General features: G+C 41.9%; 1 protein-coding gene across 1 annotated transcript in view; it reads right to left on the reverse strand.

Annotated features, from left to right (window-relative positions):
• The window catches only part of RASSF5 (Ras association domain family member 5), a 115,751-nt gene that overhangs the window by 99,939 nt on the left and 1,511 nt on the right, over window positions 1-14,301 (reverse strand). The window lies entirely within an intron of this gene.

Below are 14,301 nucleotides of genomic sequence, written 5' to 3' on the forward strand. Positions count from 1 at the left end.
CTTCTGTCACTTACAATTATGGCTCCACCGCCTGATCTGACTGAGATTCCAGTGGCACATCAAGTTGTGTTACCAGCTGCTTTGGGGTTAGATTGCAAGCAACATGCCACAGACACTCAAGTGAAGCAATCAGCATTTTATGGTCTCTCAAAATGCAATGGTCACACCTGGCTGGCCAGCCATCTGGGTCTGCTGAGGGGGGAACAAATCACTGCATGCACTAACCAGGAAAGCAGAAGAGGAGAAATGAGAGGTGGGGGAGCCTAGGCATGCTTTATTTTAAAAAGGAAAGGCTAATAAAATGATAAATGCAAGCAGTTCAATTCTGGAAGTATTCTTTCAAGAAAATAACAATTATTCGTTCTCCTTAAAAGCCTGGGCAACTGAGAGTATTATTCAGTAGGCCATAGTGAAGAGCTTTCAACTGCAGAGGTGTAGCAGTGATACACATACTTCTACTCAGCAGCACAATACCCTAGAATAATAATAGAGTGTATATATGGAGCAGCTGCAACAACTCAAATAACATTAACATGCCCAATACCTCAACCAGTTTTCAGGAGCAGGGCTGGGGAAAAGGTGCTCAACTCCAAGACCCTTTCACCTGAAGGCCTCAGAAGATTCCAAGCTTCTCAAAATGGAGGCCTCCTATTAAATAAGGACATTCCTAGAATATGCTGAGACACTGTAAATTGCTCAGGTGGGAACTTATATTGCCTTGCCAACCCTGTGTAGAACCGTAATTACACAACCACTTTCACAAACAAAGCTGAAGTGGTCCAGTTTACATTACAAGTAACTCGCAACTTGCCCACATTTAACTTGTGCCCTTTCAGCTTTACACACTTGGCCATTTTAAAAAATAAAAAGGGGTCCAGGAAAAAAGACTTTGGCAATCCCACTCACTTATTGAATCCAATGTGCTTTGACTCTATGAGACCCCAGCATCAAGCTGAGGGTTGCCTGTACTTCACTTGCTGAATAAATTGACAATTTAGCATTTGCCAGATCTGTTTCAACTTCCTTTCCATGCATGTCCTGGCATAATAAAAAAAAATCCCACCACAAATATATCTCTTTTTTCCCCAGGGAGTGGTCCCACCCTGGGCCCTTTCCAGTGTATCCTAAGGCTTACCCTGTGGACCCTCAGTTCCTTATAGCAGCTGTGACAAGGGATTTTCCCTTCCCCTCAGAAGAAAAGCAGAATGGATGTGTCCTGGACATCATCATTAATATTGTCATTTATTTCTATAGTACTTAACATAACCTAAAGAGTATACAGTGGTACCTCGGGTTACGAACTTAATTCATTCTAGAGGTCCGTTCTTAACCCAAAACTGTTGTTAACGTTAGCGGAATTCATAACCCGTAGTGTTTGTAATAATGAACAAATTCACGCCTGGTGATTCACATTTAAATATCAGTGATGCACAAAAAGGAGCTAATTTTTATTTATTTTTAGGTGCATATTCCTCACACAGGACTCAGCAACTGGTTTTGTGGGGAAAGCCCCCTCTCACACCACAACAGGTGCAAGAGGATGCCGGTTCAAGTGAATGGGAGTTTGCAGGCTGGCTATGTGAACTTGAATAGCCCAGTTTAGCACCTTGCCTGCTAGGACCCACTGCCTTCTGCAGCAAACAAACCTTGTCTCAAGAAGTTGCATGAGACTTTAATGGACTTTTTGGACTTCAAAATTATAATGATGGGCGATATGAATGGAGTTGTCTCCACAAACATGGACAAGGCCCAAAGACAAGTAATATCTAATGATGGAAGACTACCAAAGACTTTTTTTGAACTGACTGACACTATGGACCTGATTGACATTTGGAGAACTAGGAACCCTCTGGAAAGGGAGGGGACTTTTTTCTCTGAAGCAAAAATGACATGGACTAGAATCGACCAAATTTGGATTTCTAGTAATTTGGCATCAAGGGTTAAAAAAACAGAAATTTGCCCAAAAACCTGTTCCAACCATAATGCCGTGAAGATGGAAATGAAACTGACAACAGCTGGAACCTTTAGATGGAGAATGAATGACATTCTTTTTGCAGATGAAGAAATTTGTAAAAAGGCCCAAGAGACACTTAAAGACTACTTCGAGATAAACCTGAGATCAGATGTCGAAAAAAGAGTAATTTGGGACGCAAGCAAAGCCATGATGCGTGGCTTCCTAATACAACAGAATTCAATAAAGAGGAAAAAACAGAATGAGAGGAAAGAGAAAATTTGGAACCTAATAAAAGAAGGGGAGAAGAAACTGAGATCTAAGCCTAACTCACAGGAGATTTTAAGAGAAATAAAGTTTTATCAAACACAATATATGGAACTGATGAATCAGGAAATAGAATGGAAAATAAAACAAATGAAGCAAAAGACCTTTGAGTCAGCAGATAAATGTGGGAAGCTACTGTCATGGCAATTGAAAAAGAGACAAAAGCTAAATACGGTGACATCACTCGAAGTAGATGGGAAGTTTATTAATAAACCAAATGAGATAAGTAACTGTTTTCAAAGTTTTTTCAAGAAATTGTACAAACAAGGGCCAAAAAATGAACAAGAGATAGAAGAATTTATTGAAAAATACGGCCTACCAAAAATTTCGGAAAAAAACAGAAGGAGTTTGAATGAGAAAATTACAGACCAAGAAATAGAGAGTGCCATTCAGGATATGCAACTAGGGAAATCACCAGGACCAGATGGACTAACTGCGAAATACTATAAAGCACTGAAGGAATGGCTAGTACAACCATTGAAAGAAGTTTGTAACCAAATCTTGGAGGGGAAAAAGGCTCCCGAATCGTGGAAGGAAGCATTCATCTCACTTATACCGAAGACAGAAACTGAGAAACATCAAGTTAAGAACTACCGCCCTATATCACTTCTGAATGTGGATTATAAAATTTTTGCAGACATTTTAGCAAAAAGATTTAAAAAAGTTTTGTTAGAGGAGATTCACAGGGACCAAACAGGCTTTCTACCAGGTAGACAATTGTCAGACAATGTGAGGAACATTATAGACATTTTAGAACTCCTGGAAGCTGACATAAATAGAAAGGCTGTGTTGATTTTTGTGGACGCAGAGAAAGCCTTTGACAACATTTGTTGGAGTTTTATGAAGAGGAATCTCCAAGGGATGGGGGTAGGCAAAAATTTTGAAAATGGTATAGGTGCAATATATTCTGAGCAAAAGGCTAAACTAATTGTAAATGGTATGGTTATGGACGAGATTCCAATAGAGAAAGGGACACGACAGGGATGCCCAATATCCCCCCTATTGTTTATATCGGTACTGGAGGTTTTCCTGAACATGATTAGAAGGGACCAGCTGGTTAAAGGAATACAGGTCGGAACTAAACAATATAAGTTAAGAGCATTTGCAGATGATCTAGTTTTGACATTACAACAGCCAGAAACCAGTACAAAAAGAGTTTTGGAACTAATTGAAATATTTGGTCAAGTAGCAGGTTTTAAATTAAACAAACATAAGACAAAGGTGTTGGAAAAAAATCTAACGATGGGGGAAAAAGATAGTTTCCAAAGAGAAACCGGTTTGGAAATTGCAAAAAGAGTAAAATATCTGGGGGTGAACTTAACATCTAAGAATGTGAACTTATTTAAAGATAATTATGAGAAATGTTGGTTGGAAGTGAAGAAAGATTTCGATATATGGTCTAGGCTGAGACTTTCCTTGTTAGGCCGAATTGCTGTCATCAAGATGAATGTATTGCCGAGATTGTTATTTCTGTTCCAGACATTGCAAATTTTAGACAAGATGGATTGTTTCAAGAAGTGGCAGAAAGATATATCTAAATTTGTCTGGCAGGGCAAAAAACCCAGAATAAAATTTAAGATTCTGACCGATGCAAAGGATAGAGGGGGCTTTGCCCTGCCAGACTTAAAACTTTACTATGAAGCAGCAGCTTTTTGCTGGCTGAAACCATGGCTACTTCTTGAGAATACAGATATTCTGGATCTGGAAGGTTATGATAATAACTTTGGTTGGCATGCATATTTATGGTATGACAAGGTAAAGGTACATAGAAACTTTAAAAACCATATTGTCAGGAAAGCACTGTATAATGTATGGAATCGATATAAAGATTTGTTAGAGAGTAAAACCCCCAGGTGGTTGTCACCAATGGAAGCCAAGGCGGTAAAAAGACTGAACATGGACTCAGATTGGCCAAAATATTGTGAAATTATAGAATATGATGGTGAAAACCTGAAACTACAGAGTTTTGAGAAATTGAAACCTAAAGTCCGAGACTGGTTACATTATTACCAGATTAATGAAACCTTTAAGCAGGACAGGAAACTAGGATTTCAGAAGGAGAGGTCAAAGTTAGAAACAGAATTGCTAGAACCCAATACTAAGAATTTGTCTAGAATGTATAATTTGCTGCTAAAATGGAACACACAGGATGAAACGGTTAAATCAGCTATGATTAAGTGGGCACAAGATGTTGGTCATGATATTATGTTTGCTGACTGGGAGCAGTTATGGACCACAGGTATTAAATTTACGGCATGTAGTGCCTTGAAAGAGAATATAATGAAAATGATCTATAGGTGGTACATGACCCCAGTCAAGCTTGCAAAGATATATCATCTGCCCAATAACAATTGCTGGAAGTGTAATGAATGCGAAGGAACTTTTTATCATCTTTGGTGGACCTGCCCGAAGATTAAGGCCTACTGGGAAATGATCTATAATGAAATTAAGAAAATCCTTAAGTGGACATTTATAAAGAAACCAGAGGCTTTTCTCTTGGGCATGGTAGGCCAAATGGTTCCAAAGAAAGATAGAACATTCTTTATGTACGCAACAACAGCAGCAAGAATTCTTTTGGCGAAGTATTGGAAGACTAAAGAAGTACCTACTCTGGAAGAATGGCAGACCAAGGTGACTGAATTTATGGGACTGGCAGAGATGACCGGCAGAATCCGTGACCAGAGGAGAGAGACAGTGGAAGAAGACTGGAAAAAATTCAAAATCTATCTTAAAAATTGTTGTAAAATTTCGGAATGTTAAGATGTCAAGGGATTGGATATAAAGAATTACAGCTGTAAAAATTGAAATTTAAAAAAAGCTTTAAAGAGAATTAAATATAAAAAGGGATGAAGGATTGCTAAAAAATTTTAAAATAAGGATGCAGTGAAGGGGAGGTTTGGGGAAGTCGTGTTATGTTTGTTTGTTTTTTGTTTATGTTGTAAAATTAATAAAAATTATTTAAAAAAAAAAAAAAACAAACCTTGTCTCAGATGTACCGGTACCTCTCTGAACTGGTCAGGATTTGAACTAAACATTGACAGTGTAAGCGGCCAGCCTCAAAAGCAGTACAGTGGTACCTCGGGTTACATATATGCTTCAGGTTACATATGCTTCAGGTTACAGACTCCGCTAACCCAGAAATATTACCTCGGGTTAAGAACTTTGCTTCAGGAGGAGAACAGAAATCATGCAGCGGTGGCGCAGCAGCGGCAGCAGGAGGCCCCATTAGCTAAATTGGTGCTTCAGGTTAAGAACAGTTTCAGGTTAAGAACAGACCTCCAGAACGAATGAAGTTCTTAACCCAAGGTACCACTGTATCTGAAGGAGTTGTTGAAATAGGCTTGTTCCCCCAAAGCCTACAGAAAGCAAAAAGTCAAAAGGAAACCACGCATTTGCACTTTTGACATGAGTTCTCTCTGATCAGTACACACCCAGGTTTAATTGTAGCACAAAAAGCAAAAGAGGAATCTGCCCAACACCATTCTTTTGGAAAGGGAGTGTCTGCTGAATGAAGAATGGCATCAAGAAGGGATTTTTTGTTATGATGTGCAGATTTAAAGAGAGCCGTTTTAGTTCCCATTAAAAATACCCAAAAACCACCAAGCAAAAAACCCCTTTCAGAGTCTGCACTTGCTGCTGCTTTTCTTCTGTTAAAAAGAGAGCACAATCTAACAATTTAGAGAATTACTTAGAATAATTAGTTAAGATGTTTGGCACTAAATCTTCCCCAGCTTCGGATACAGACTTTCATCAGTACTTATATATCCAGGGTATGGAATTTGTCTATGTAAATATATTTCTGCATGCAATTGATAAGAAAAAGCAATTATTGACAACACATACACATTCTGCTGCGGATACCACACTGCTCACTATAAAGAGACTATAAATGTATATTTGTATATACATAACTCAAAAACTCAGCTGGAATTCCGAAAAACTTTTGCACCAGGTTTATAAGACAGCTGGTTTCTTTTTCAGCCATTGCAATTTCTTGTTAAGGTTGAAACCTGGCGATCATTAACCATGGTTAATGGTTAAGGGGAACTCATGAAAGAAAGGTAGAAAGGCTCTAAACCTACTGTTTAGACTCTTGGGGCTGTCCCTTGAAGACAGTCCAGCCACGGCAGCTGGTTCAGAATGTGGCTGTGAGAGTTCTGAGCAGTGTAGCAATGTGGATTCATATAACACCAGCTCACCGGGAGCATCTTTCTCCATATGTGCCAATTCAGTACCTGAAGTGGGCCGAGGAGGTTCTTCTATCCTGTCAAGGACAGAGTCTCCTCTGTGGGGCTACCCTGGCTGTTGTCTCTCTCACCCATAGAACTGAATGGTCCCAGAGCCTTTCTACCTTTCTTTCATGAGTTCCCCTTAACCATTAACCATGGTTAATCCAGAAAGTAATCCAGAAAGGGTAGCCCCACAGAGGAGACTCTGTCCTTGACAGGATAGAAGAACCTCCTCGGCCCACTTCAGGTACTGAATTGGCACATATGGAGAAAGATGCTCCCGGTGAGCTGGTGTTATATGAATCCACATTGCTACACTGCTCAGAACTCTCACAGCCACATTCTGAACCAGCTGCCGTGGCTGGACTGTCTTCAAGGGACAGCCCCAAGAGTCTAAACAGTAGGTTTAGAGAATGGATTACTGGGGCCAGGGTATCCAAGTCCAGAAAGGGAAAGCTGGAAAGGTGGGGTGGAATTCATGCTGTTGTGAACATTTCATCTGCACAAAAATTTCAGTGGGAAAAAACTGACCAACTGTGACATATTGTTGCAACAAAATCACAGAGCTGTGCATAATGTTGCAGTATTAATATGGTGCAGCAGGACCATATGGTGTCTACTGTCTCTTCCAATCGCCCTTCATTTCCAAATGGCTCTGAAAGAACAGATTTGAGCCACAGTCACTCTTCTCTGTTTGCGAACATCGCAGAGAGAAATACTAAAATGGAGATTGAAATTGGAGGGAAAGCCAAAAATGTGAAATCAGGATGGCAGCGAAGAGAGGTCAGCACACGAACACTTGGCTACAGGAGCATGAAAGCTCTCCCGCCATGCAGGGAAACAAACTGCAACGCTGTCAGGCTAGAAGAGATGCTCTGAGGCTTGTGCCAGCTCTATCCCTTGCCAAAATGTTGGACTGCAAAGCTTATTAAGCAGCAACATCCAAGCTGGCAGGCTGCCTCAATGATTTTTTTTTAAAAAAATAGCTATACATCTTCCTAGTGGGCAACAGTGATAGTCTGGTTGCATGTTTTCCTGGAATCCTAAACCCAGAGATGACAGTCACCAAGTCTCTGGTCAAGAGTGGATGAAATGCTCAGGTCCACTTACAATGAGGGTGTGTGTGTGTGTGTGTGTGTGTGTGTGTGTTGTGTTTTCTTGCCTATGGCTTCCAAGAGATGCATCAACTCCCTTTGTACCCAGAGAACCACAATAGCTTGCAATGCAGGATAAACCTGTCTGCTTAAGCTTGGGATACAAGCTGATAGGGGAAAGCATTTTGACACATCTTTTTTCATCAAATCCATCTCAGCAATGAATAAAATGGTGCGCCCATGCAGCCACCACAGCAGCACTCAAATGGCTCATTTAGATACTAAACTGGAGATTAGTGCTGCACTTGTGCAGGGTCACCAACAGGTTGGGTACAGGGCGTACACATGTACTTGTCCCAAAGCCAACAGTGCTCCTGTTCTCTTAGCTTTCATTTTTTTAAAAACATGTCAGTCATGGATAGCTCTGTTGGTTAGAGCATGGTGCTGAGAACAACAAGGTTGCAGGTTCGATCCCCATATGGGACAGCTGCATATTTGGGTTGGACTAGAACGCCACTAGATGATCCTCAGAGGCCCTTCCAACTCTATGATTCTGTGCACCTCATGACCCCAGTGAATTGATTAAAGCTTGCAACCCCACACAGAGAGTACTTAAGGCAAATTAATGGGATTATGTTTCTAACATATTTGTTTCTCCTCTCACACACATATCATGGTTCAGTTCATACTAAGCTAAAGATAAGACAAACCATAGCTAAGCATGATAATGATCTGGGATAATTCACAGAAAAGAAATGTGGGTGCTTCTCTCCTCACTCAGTGCTGCTCCAGCAGTGCTACCAAGCCATGGTTTGGCTGTTCTACATTATCACCAACCCAGCCCTGTGGTTTGGCAGCTCCAGACCAACCATAAATGGTAAGTCAAGAACAACAGTCTAAGCCAAACCATGGCTTAGTTCTGAGTAGCAAGGCAGCTGTGGTTTTCACTGTGAATACACACATACTGCCACATTCATGCTTAGCCATGGCGTGGAGTATTAAGTGCAAACCAAGCCTATAAACCAGCAGTTACTCTTCAACAAATAGTTCTTGTAGTGACTGTGATTAGGTGCATGAAAATACAATTCAAGGCACTGCGGTATTAGAAAGGCAGACAAGCCTAAGGAATTTTAGAAAGAACAGGAAACAGAAACATATCCTATCACATCCTACTCTATAAATCTATGACATGCTAACAATTTAAACACCACACCCAGTTCTGGGCATGAAGATGACGCTGGAAAGATGGGTTTAGTCTTGCCTAATACGGCAAGAAGGTATACTCTTAATTTCTAGGAGCCACCCTTAACTCTAAAAACACTTCTAATAAAGCAGACTCCCCCCAGAAGATTATAGTTATGTCCAGAAAGCAGAGAAAGTTGGATTAATTAGATTAATCCTCATGGGGGAAATGTTATTTAGCAACTGCAGAGATAAGCGGTGTCTCAGCGGCCTTTGACACCATCGACCATAACATCCTTCTGGACCGTCTAGAGGGGCTGGGAGCTGGGGGCACTGTTATACAGTGGTTCCGCTCCTTCCTCCTGGGCCGTGTCCAGAAGGTGGTGGTGGGGGGTGAGTGTTCAGACCCCTGGGCTCTCACTTGTGGGGTGCCTCAGGGTTCTGTCCTCTCCCCCATGCTTTTTAATATCTATATGAAGCCGCTGGGAGAGATCATCAGGGGGTTTGGACTGGGTGTTCATCAGTATGCAGATGACACCCAGCTCTACCTCTCCTTTAAATCAGAACCAGTGAAGGCGGTGAAGGTCCTGTGTGAGTGCCTGGAGGCGGTTGGAGGTTGGATGGCGGCTAACAGATTGAGGTTGAATCCTGACAAGACAGAAGTACTGTTTTTGGGGGACAGGAGGCGGGCAGGTGTGGAGGATTCCCTGGTCCTGAATGGGGTAACTGTGCCCCTGAAGGACCAGGTGCGCAGCCTGGGAGTCATTTTGGACTCACAGCTGTCCATGGAGGCGCAGATTAACTCTGTGTCCAGGGCAGCTGTCTACCAGCTCCACCTGGTACGCAGGCTAAGACCCTACCTCCCCGCGTACTGTCTCACCAGAGTGGTGCATGCTCTAGTTATCTCACGCTTGGACTACTGCAATGCGCTCTACGTGGGGCTACCTTTGAAGGTGACCCGGAAACTGCAATTAATCCAGAATGCGGCAGCTAGACTGGTGACTGGGAGTGGCCGCCGGGACCACATAACACCGGTTCTGAGAGATCTGCATTGGCTCCCAGTATGTTTCCGAGCACGATTCAAAGTGTTGGTGCTGACCTTTAAAGCCCTAAACGGCCTCGGTCCTGTATACCTGAAGGAGCGTCTCCACCCCCATCGTTCAGCCCGGACACTGAGATCCAGCGCCGAGGGCCTTCTGGCGGTTCCCTCATTGCGAGAAGTGAGGCTACAGGGAACCAGACAGAGGGCCTTCTCGGTAGTGGCACCCGCCCTGTGGAACGCCCTCCCATCAGATGTCAAAGAGATAAAGAATTACCTGACGTTCAGAAGACATCTTAAGGCAGCCCTGTTCAGGGACGTTTTTAATATGTAATGCTGTATTGTTTTTAATACTGATTGGGAGCCGCCCAGAGTGGCTGGGGAAACTCAGCCAGATGGGCGGGGTATAAATAATAAATTATTATTATTATTATTATTATTATTATTATTATTATTATTATTATTATTATTATTAGCTTTCAAATGTTAGCAAATGTTGGATCAAACCAAAAGAAGTATTAAAGACTATGCTTGCTGAAAATAATGGTTCGATTATAATCCATTTAAGACTACATTAGCAGCAATGGGCTCCCTTAAACAGAAAACAATAAAAATGACTGCACTGGATCTGGAAGATCAAGCAGGAAACACACAAACGTCAAATGCAGGAATGTAGGGTAGTCCAAGACAATTATGAAATGCATAGTTGAATCCTGTATTGAGATGTGATCAATTTAAATTTAGCACTAGCAACAAGAGTGCGAGATCATAGCCATAGCCAACAAGGCAGTCCCCACCCACTAAAAGTGGCAACACAAAAGGAAAATGGATTGAGAGGGAGGAGGAAGAAATGAGCAACCACTGCTACAAGTTCTTCTAATAGGCAGCTGCAGTGGGAAAGATTGAGGAGGAGAAACTGACAAAGGTTTCTGTTCTCTCAGCTGTGCCAGTGGAGTAGCCCTGTATCCCTTCTCTTCCCTCCTCTGCTGCACTGAGATGTAATGGCTGCTAAGTGCAGATTAATGATTAGGAGACCAGGAGCTGAGAGCTCCTAGTTCAAATCCCAAGTCAGTTTATGGGACAGATTTAGGCAAAACGCACACTCTCAGCTGAAAACCACTAGCAATGTGCTGACCATACACACAAACATGCTTAATGCAAGGAAAATAATGCCCTCTCCGATAGGTGTGTTGAAAGTCTTACTTAGAAGAGGAATCCAAAATACTTCATACATGGGCAAATCCACTGCCCTGCTGTTTTGCTGTGGGCAGAACAGGAGGGGGGTGTGGACACAGGTTTTTCTTCTTTTCCCTCCCATCAACAATTATTATTTATTCGATTTATATCCTGCCCTTCCTTCCAAAGAAGCCCAGGGCAGCCAGGAGAGGAAGCTAACCACACCAGCCCCAGGGTTGGCAGAGAGTTGCACCATTTCTGCAGGGGTGCCAGGAAAATGGCGCCTATCCCACCCCTTACACACCCCGTAAATATGCTAAAGTTATTATGACAATTATGACAATCAGAACTTCTGCCAGGGCAACCAAAAAATGTATCTTATATCTCCTTTAAAAAAAAAAAAGACAAGAGGAAAATCTTGTTAAACTCACCTGTACCACATACCCAAAGAAAAAACTTTTAATTTTGTTAAAACTTGGAACATAAAAGTCTTTAATCCGACCTATCTATCTCTGCTGATTGCTTTTCTGGGAAAGTGTTATCTTTTAGGCCACTCTTAATGGGTGTCATTTAGGATTAATGAAAGCCAGCCAGCATCCAAAGATTGGGGGGGGGGGACCCAAATCATCTTTTCTGAATAATTCATCTTTCTAAATAAAATAAAAAAGTATTCCAAGTGTGCCTGAAAGCACAAAGGGAGGGAAAGTTGACAGATTTCCCCAGGGAGGGGACTCCATCATGGAGATGCTACTGCAGGAAAGGCCCCACCTTCCATAGACAAAAGGTCTCCCACGTCTGCTCTTGTGGCTCAGCTACCAGGAACTGAAACGCCTGAAGTGGATCAGCATTGCCAGTGCTTTTTATTCAACTTTTCACACACACAGGAAAAAGAATAAACCACAACACACACAGAGACAGAATTGCAGCATGAACACAACTAGTAAGTACAGTCAGCCAGACAACGTACATCACTCTATTAGCCATTTAAGAACGCAACACGTTTCACTTTTAGGCACTATTCACAGTGCAACCTCCTGTATGTGTACTCAGAAGAAAGTATCATTAAATGCAAAAGGACTTGATCCCAGGTAAGCGTGTACAGAATTGCAGCCTTCATTTTCAACTACTTGGTGGAGTAGAGTCAGTAGCTACCTCTAAGACAAGTGACAATTCAGCACTAAAACAGGAAACGTGTATTAGCCATAAGAAGAGGTCTCAGCCAGGAGCAGCACTGCTCGCAGGAAAATGTTCACATGCTCATCCAGCCATCATAACAAATAAGGAATGGTTTATAAAATGTTTTGTTTTGACTATGGCAGACCAACACGGCTACCTATCTGTAACTGTGCAGAGGCCACTGTCGCAATACTGTGTGCTTTGGCGTTATTTGCAAGTGAAACACAACACATCTGAACAAACCTATTTCAAATCACTAGATGCCCCATCCAATTTAAAATGTATTTCAGATAACTCTGGGACAGGCAAGGGATACAGCTGTGAAGCAGCCTAGGCATCTCTTATGCTGCTCCAGTCTTCGAATGCATATCATGGGCCTGTTTATTCATTCCAGGCATAGGAGCCAACTCCCAGGGGCTGAGGTCCCTTTGGCTTCCCCAGTAAAATATTTGAAGAGCCCCCCCCCCCAAGTTAATGGGCATTGCCATTCAAATTGTGTGTGTGTGTGTGTGTGTGTGTGTGTGTGTGTTGGTGTGTACCATGTCATGTGATTGATTGTGTGGGCTGGGGCTTACCTGGTGCCCCCAATATTTTTTTCAAGTTGGTACCCCTGGTTCTAGGCATCTTGAAGGAGCTTACTGGGGTCCTTCCTGCTAGCCCTGCAGTGTTTGCATGGAGCCCCCCACCCCTGAAAAAACCATCATTTTTCAGAGCCCTGGATCACATGACCCTCTGTGCATTCAGGTGTAGACATGCAGCCTCTGTATAAATGATACACCTGAACATATGGAGGTTGGAGATGGGGCCAGGAGGCACAAGCCCAATCATATTCAAATCATATACCAGCAGATTCAGGTTGTGCCATTGTAGTCAATTGTCATGTCTTACACAACACACTTCCCCGAAAGATTGGACTTTTGTGATAAGGGAAGTGACAAGAAAAATGCATTAGAAAGTGTACGGTAACATTTGCTTTGATGCAACGTCATTTACCCTGCCCCCTCCAAAAAAACAAATTAGAGTTAGTGCTTGTGAAATAGCCAATGTCTGACACATGTCCTTGTTATTTTATGAAAGAGCCAAGAATACATTTTCAAATAAAATAAATCAGACAAATGCTCAACAAGCAGGTGATCTGAAGAGCCCCCAACGAGGTTACAGTGTGGGGGCTAAAAAATAAAAGGCAGACCCTGTTCTGTCTATCCTGGCATTTGCCTACCTGATTTATAGTACTAGCTATGAATGCACAAGCCTTTTAATATGTTCACATTTGACTGATATTTTAATTCAATGTTGAACAGTGTTTCATACTTGTACCAGCTGACAAGTAATGGTATTTTATAGCTGGCAGCATGCAACAGCTATTTAGTACTTAACTGTCTTTGTTTGTTAGCATGTAACTGGCTGCACTAGATAGCTTTTAAGATTTTGCATGCAATTCCTGCCAAAGCAATCAGCAGGCTCTAAGTTTCAAAGATTCCTGTTTTGAAATAAAATTCCACATTCAAATTAAAAACAGAATTGCCATGTAAAACTTCCAGTGGCAAAATTTAATGGCATAAAAGTCATAACTCTGCAAAGGAGAGACAACATCAAAAAGCACAACAGTTCTAACCAAATCGTATACAAGTCATGCACAGAACACCCAACTATCATCAAGTGATTTACTGATAGGCTCCTATGGAAAAGACTGGCAACAGTGTGGTAAACAGCAGCAATGGAACAGGTTAGTAAATGATCACACAAGTCAGAGAGCAAGGAAGGGAACCACTTGAAGGTTTAAGAGGCGGAACAGCAAAGTAAAATGGAAAACACAAAACTAATTTCTCCTCCCTAACAAATAAGCACCTTGGAAGGGAACACAGCTGACATTCATCTGAACACCTACTAACCTATCTAAAGTCTGTACATCAAATGTTCAGATCGATCCCGTTGGTGTGTTTACATAGGAATATCCCAACAGGAGACTGAATGGTGAACACGAAGTTGAAAAGATTAAGCATTTTAGAGGAACAACGTGCAGATGACAAGAGGGCTTGCAAAACACATCTGCACCAACTTATTAATTGATTGATGTGCTGCAGTTTCAGAATGGAATACTCAAAGGATGTGTAAGCCAATTCGCTA

Source organism: Podarcis erhardii, assembly GCF_964252035.2.
Source record: "Podarcis erhardii genome assembly, chromosome: 6".
Taxonomy (NCBI): domain Eukaryota; kingdom Metazoa; phylum Chordata; class Lepidosauria; order Squamata; family Lacertidae; genus Podarcis; species Podarcis erhardii.